General features: G+C 40.7%; 2 long non-coding RNA genes across 2 annotated transcripts in view; one reads left to right on the forward strand and one right to left on the reverse strand.

The window, feature by feature from the left end:
- LOC112480633 overlaps positions 1-6,871 on the reverse strand; it is a 190,509-nt gene that overhangs the window by 97,406 nt on the left and 86,232 nt on the right. The gene's annotated exons all lie outside the window — the stretch shown is intronic.
- On the forward strand, positions 1,764-2,715 carry LOC112480634. The gene is made up of 2 exons (XR_003046720.1): positions 1,764-1,913; positions 2,139-2,715. It is a non-coding gene; the product is annotated as an uncharacterized LOC112480634 (long non-coding RNA).

Here is a 6,871-nt window from a genome sequence, read left to right on the forward strand (position 1 = left end):
CACATGTACTCAAACTTCTCTCCTAAGCAAGTGAGTCATAAGAATAAAATGAAAGGACCTTATTGCTCTCCTATGGTCATTCTGTCTTCCTCCTCCTAGAATCAAAATATGCCGCATGAGGTCTTTTAGATCACCTAGTCCAATCTCATTTTATGGATGAGGAACCAAGGTGAGAGAAGTTAAATGGTTTGGCTGGAAGTCACAGAGTTCATTAGTACCAGAACTGAGACTAGAACCCAAGCCCTGAGTCACACATCACAGCCTCTGCTCTTTCCACTAAGTTCTGTTCCCTCTCCTGGGAAAATAAGTGCTTCTTTATTTAGAAAACTACAAAGAAGACAACTTTGAGCCCACCTAAGAAACTCATTTTCCAGATTCAGTAATGCGCACTCTTCACTGAAGCCTTCCTTCCTCTGAGTTAATCTAATTAGAATTGTCCACGTTATAGAGAAAAGGTCATGTCCAGGTGGAGGTGAGTCAAAGTATCACTTTTAATACAACATACTGTGTCTTCTACCTAAGATGGTTAGTATCCCAACCTTCTGGGTTTCTTTTTAACAAGGTCGAATATTCTAAATTCCTTCAGCTTTGTTTCAAAGCTCTATGTTTTATTCTTTAATAATTATCTTTACAGATTCCTCGGAACCCATCCTATGTTCTTAGTATCTCTCTTGAATGGTACAGCTCGGACTGAAATGTAAGATTATATACAGGCCCTGCTTAGTGCAAATCTTTGAAGAAAGGTAGCACAGACTCGCTAAGAATTTAGCTGTTTCATTTTACAAAATGTTACCACTTTTATTTGATAAGAAAAAACTTCCCACAAGATTAAATTATTTCTTCTTGTAGGCTGTGTGCTAAAGCAGCCATGTATTTGGGGCTGTGAGTAAAAACATACAATTTTCATCATTATGACTATTGTAGCAACGAACTTTATTTTTAAACTTCTTAATATATGACTTTTTAGAGGCCTGATCTGTCTTTTCTTTGTGGTGGAAATATTTGTCACGATCTTGTTTTGCTGCCCAATAAATCAAAATGTGGAGCCTCTTGTAATAAAAATAGTTACTTTGAAGTATAACCTTAAATGTCTAATTTCCTACCAGCAATAATGAGGTCTTATCCAGCCATTTTGGGGGTCTGGATTTTCTTTCTTTTTTTTCTGTCCTTTTGTTTTTCTAACATGTGGGCTGCCTAATGACAGGATTTTGTATTCCAGATGTTTTGGCGAGAGAAAGCAGTAAGCGACGGGTACACATCTCAGACTTTCATACCACCCAAGTGGCTGTTACGTCGCTGGCCAGAGGGAGCCTATCCAGACTATCTCCGCCATGCCCCCACCCCCTTTTATTTAACGTTGCTAACTCTTCAGTCATCAACACAAAATAACAGAAATTCTTTTATGCAGCTACTATTACAAAGACATCCAAAGAAGGGGAAAAGAATCTAAAACCACACAGAAGTTAAAACCCATGTGGTTTTAATAAGAAAAGAGATGGTTTAATTAAATAATAAGACTAGACTCCCTTGTGGTTAATAAGGTAATTTGCCACATGATTAAAGGTATATCCAAGTGGAATTTCTGTGGTAATATTCTTGCTCAGATGTATGCTTTTTGGAAACTAGGATGGTTAGTCACTTGACTACTATGACTCTTTAGAAACAGGAAAAGAGCAACAGCAGTCACTTTTTAAATTCTTTCATCATTATCTCAGTCTTTTCAAAAAGACAGAGGAAACAGAGGACTGTGTGGGAGACCATGATCCAGCAGCGTGATGGTCAGATTTCAGAGCGCACGCCTCCCTGTGTTCTCAGCACCGAGCGAGACCACAGAGGCACCGTGAGGCTCTCGAGAGAACAGAGACCGGGTCCTGCTCTGACCATTCTCTGCAATGAATGAACAGATGCTAAAGGTTTGACAAACCGAAGCATCCAGGATGCTAGCTCAATTTAAAAACGTTTCAATTTATGTATTTGCCATCTACCTTCTGCTTCTGTCTCTCTTCCCTCTGCATCACATTAACATTGCTTCTTGACGTCTCTTCCCTCCCTGGGGAATTATCTTTCTTAACTTTGTGCGCTCTCTCTCTCTCTCTCTCTCTCTCTCTCTCTCTCTAAAAGTATTTTTTTCCCCCCAGGTGACAAGGCCTGATGCAGAGCACCTGAAGCCCCTGCTGCTGGATAAACAGTGAAAGCTACACAGCTGCTGGCAACAATGGGGACACTTGTTCCAAAGTACTCTGCCAGATGCCTGTGTGGCGAGAAGCTGATTTGCTCTCTGGGTTCCAGGCTCCTGCCTGCTGCGATCTGTGTGACCCTGAGGAATCTCACTGCTTCCTGTCCATTGAATGGAGGCACAATAATTCCAAATGTTCTTCTGTACACTCAAAGGTGCTGCATATACATGTCAGATTACTGTCATTATCTTCTCTCCTCGGTACCCTTCTAATGTCTCCAGGGGGCGTTCTTGTCAGCAAGAAGGTCCCTGCCAGCTCTGATAGTTTACAGTATAATTCTTTATTCATTCATTTATTCATTCACTTTTTCAACAAATATTTATTGAGTTGGGGCTACTAGAGTGAATAGGAATGCAAAGTCCCTGCCCTCATGGAGCTTGCTTTCTAGGAAAGTGACAGACAATAAACAAGAAGACGACTAAGATCATTTGAAAGTGTAATAAATGCTACAAAGAAAATAAATGTAATGGGGAGTCAACAAGGTGGAAGCTTCTTTAGAAAGGGGTCGAAGAAGGCCACTTAGAGACATTTCAGCCACAATGAAAAGGATAAGAAAGAGCCAGCTGCACAAAAAGCAGCAGCAAGAGGCCCATTCCAAGGAATGGGGTGAGGTCTTCATGGGTGAAATAGCTTGGATGGCCCGAAAAGTGAATTGCTGAGATGAGGTCAGAGAAACAGGCAGGGGCCAGGTCATGCAGGACTCTGCAGGCCATGGTAACAGGTGAAAATTTGTTCTAAGTGCAAAGGGTGCTAAGTAGGGGTGTGACATAATCTGATGTACACTGTCAGACTATCACTCAGACCGGTGTTTGGAGAATGGATTTTAAGGGGCAAGATGAAAGAAAGAAGACCAAGAAGAGAATATTGAGGTAATCCACACAGGCAATGATGGTGACTTGGACAAGGAAGATTGGGATGGATAAAGAAAGGAGTGAGAAATTCTGAAATGGAGTTTGGAGGTAGAGTTGAGATGACTTACAGAGAGTCTGTGTGTACATGACATGTACATCATTAAGACAGACCAGCCCACCGTGGGCACAGATGGTCAAACTGGAAGGAAGAGGAGGAAATTCAAAGAAGGCAGCTTTCTATTTTGTCACCTGCTCCTCCCTAGGAAAACTGGGCTTGTGGACCTCTTGATTAGCCCCCTCAATGTCTTTTGCTGCAGAGGGGGAGGGGATATTTCTAAATAAACCATGTCCTGACCACATATGGCTAGGTAAATGAAAATCAATATATCGATTCCCTTGAAAGGACACAGGAAACCAACATGTGTTCCAGACACAAAATTATCTTGTTTCAGGCTGACCCACAGCCATTTCAATTCAATTAATGTAGTCTCCATCTAGCCTGAACTTAACCCAGACATCTCAAGACCACTTGGGCTTTTCCTAGACTCCCTAAAGTCAAACAACTACAACAGGAAAAACATGAGAATTCCAGCCCTCTGTTCATTCTCTCTCTCTCTTTCTCCCTCCCTTCCTCCTACCCTCCCCCCTTCTCTCCCTCCACCCCTTAACTTTTTATTTTAAAATATCTACAGATTTACAGGAAATTACACAGATAAGACAGAGTTGCCAGGCACCCTTCACCCAATTCCCCCAGTCGTTGCATCTTGTATAACTATAACACAATATTAAACCCAGGAAACTGACACTGGTACCATGTATGCGTATAGTTTGATTTCATTTTATCCCATGTATAGATTTCTATAACCACCACTACAATCAAGATATAGATTATCACACAGATCTAGTGTGCCAACATTTTACCAGTTTGAGTGAAATGTAAAAATCTTACCTCCCTTTAAGTCCCTTCGTCCCCAGCACACTGCCACTATTTACAATATAATTGTCTCAAATAGTTCCTTTACATACATTAAAACTCACATCAGACGATGTGATGCTCTTTGCTTGGACTGACAAATATCATTTAAAACAAGAAGAGAAAGAAAAGTCTATCGTATTTACGCATATCTTTACTCTTTTTATTGTCCTTTTCACATTCCTTCCAGATGTTCCAAGATTCCTTTTTATCATCTTCTTTCTGTTGCAAAGACGTCTGTTAGTCATTAGTTTAAGGTAAGTCTGTTGTGACAAATTCTCTTAGCTTTCCTTCATCTAAGAATATCTTGTTTATCCTAAAGAGATAATTTCACAAGTTATGGAATTCAGAGCTGATAGTTATTTTCTTCCAGCTCTTAAAAAATGTTGTGCCCTTCATTCTGGCCTCCGTGGTTTCTGAGGAGGACTCCGCGGTCATTCAAATGGTTTTCCTCTGCAGGTAAAGTGGCATTTCTCTCACGTGTCTTCCAAGACTTTTTGTTTTTCTCTCCAGTTTTTCTAAAGCTTCATTGTAATATGTGTTGTTATGGGTTTCTTTAGATTTATTGTGTTTGAGATTCTCTCAGCTTCTTGAATTTTTATGTTTCCCAATTTTAGTCCTTATTGAGTACTTTTTCAGCCCTATGCTCTTTCTCCTCTCTGAGACTCTGATGACATTTGTTATAATGCCAGAGGTCCCTAAAAGGTTCTGTTCATTTCTTCCTTTTTAGTCTATATTTTCTCTATTACTCAGATTGGTCATTTCCATCATTCTGTCTTCCAGTTCCTCTGTCCTCTCTGTTCTGCCGATGAGCTCCATTCCGTTTCTCTTTTTGTTATTGTATTTTTGGCTTCTAAAATCCTCACTTGGTTCTTCTTTGTATCTTTTTTTTTTTTTTTAACTGAGACTTTCTATTTTTTCATTATTTCAAGCATGTTCATAATTGTTTGTCAAAGCATTTTTATGATGGCTGTTTTAAAATTCTTGTCAGATAATTCCAACAGATGTGACATTTCAGCGTTGGTATCTGTCGATTCCTTCTACTCTGCTTTATAAAACTTTTACTCATTACCCCCATTGTCAGAGAGCTCTTCTTTCTCAACCTTTAGGGGGGGAAAAAGCACATCTTCCTACTCTTTGTTTCATGAGGTCTAGTAGCTCTAGGGGAGAAATGCTGGATGATTTATGAAGCCACTGGCCCATGCCACCAAAGAGCTGGTTTACCTTTCCTAAGGGAAAGAAGGCTCAGCTTTTAGAAAAGCAGTCATGGCTTCCCATCCCCTAGGAAAGGAGAGTTTGCTTCTTCTGAGCGGTGAAAATAAATTATATAGTCATATTTGCATATTCTGCTACTTTAGATTTTCAAAAATTTACATATAAAACACCCATCTCAATGCCTGGGAAATAAAGAGTCACTAAAAATATAGCTAGTATTATTTTTTGTATGATTTTTTTCTTGTGCACCAGACTTTTCTCCTCAAGTTGTAGAAGGCCAGAGTCTAACTTTGAAGGCCCACCTGTGGCAAAACACACCATGTTCCCTCTACCACAAACCTATTTTCTTTTTTAATCCAATGCACACTAGGAAAAATTAACATCAGACACATCCTGGAAGGAGAAAACAAGTAGCAACAGGGCTGCATGCAGCCTGAAGGGCAAGGATGTGAAGGAAAATAGGAAAGGATGTCTTGCCTTTTTTACCTTAACGGGTAGGGAGTTAATGGTCTGTCTGTGTATCAACAAGGGTCTCTGGTCTCTCTCCCACCACCTGGCAGGCCCCTCCTCCGCAGCCGCCTCTCTGAGTCTCTGCCCAGCTGAGCCCATGAAAGAGCTGCAGCGACAGAGTTGGGAATAGAGTCTGCCTGGCCAGCCCCCAGGGAGAGCTGGCCCAGTCAATATTTGTTGACCGCTACATTGACTACTGTCTGTCAAAGCCAACGACACAAACAAAGACGAATAAGTCACAAATGGCTTCACTTGTATTTGGATCAAGGATGAAAACCATTAAGAAATAAGTCAGAGAGTTGATCAATAGCCTTATCTTAACAAAAGACCCCGACGTCCCATATCTGCAAAGTAACAAATCTTTCTAAAACTAGGAGGAGGAGCTCATCCTGCTCTAGATATTCTCTGGCAAAATTTAAAAGTGGTATCAGTAGAGGCTTTGGTCTCCCGAGGTTTCTTGCATTGTCATCAGATACAGGATTGCCAGGGGAAGGACTTATTTTCTGGCCTCCACCTAAACCAGCATACTTCAGGTTGCCACATTCTATCTGTACTCATATTAGGAGATAGCAAGGGTCATGAGGGCTCTTTGATCAGACTGATTGTCCTGAGTCGTAGTACCGCAGACTGCAAGTCAAAAATGCTTTTGGATTCAGCAACCCTACATGACTTACTCATCGGGCTTGTAGGACCAAGGTGGATTTATGTATAAAGATCTCTAGCTGAACATTTCAGTCTGTGTAGGAAGGTTGTTCCACATATGTTGAGTTGGCCTTATAGATTACGCTATTTATTTGTTACTTATATCCAGTATGATTTCAGAGACATATTCTTTTTGGTTTTGTGATTATTATTGTTGCTCTTGTCTAGAATGGGGATTATACTTCTTCATATAGAAAACGAAACAACTTGCCTGGGTCTGAGGGCAGCGCTTTCCAAATTTCAATATCCATAAAAATCACCTGGGATCTTGTTAAAATACAGATCTCCATTCACGAGTTCTTAGGTGGGTATATGCTCCCTGGTGAGGCCGATGCTGCTGGCTCCAGCAGCACACTTTGAGTAGCAAGACCCTAGAGTTCATC

This window comes from Pteropus alecto, unplaced genomic scaffold (genome assembly GCF_000325575.1).
Source record: "Pteropus alecto unplaced genomic scaffold, ASM32557v1 scaffold20, whole genome shotgun sequence".
Taxonomy (NCBI): domain Eukaryota; kingdom Metazoa; phylum Chordata; class Mammalia; order Chiroptera; family Pteropodidae; genus Pteropus; species Pteropus alecto.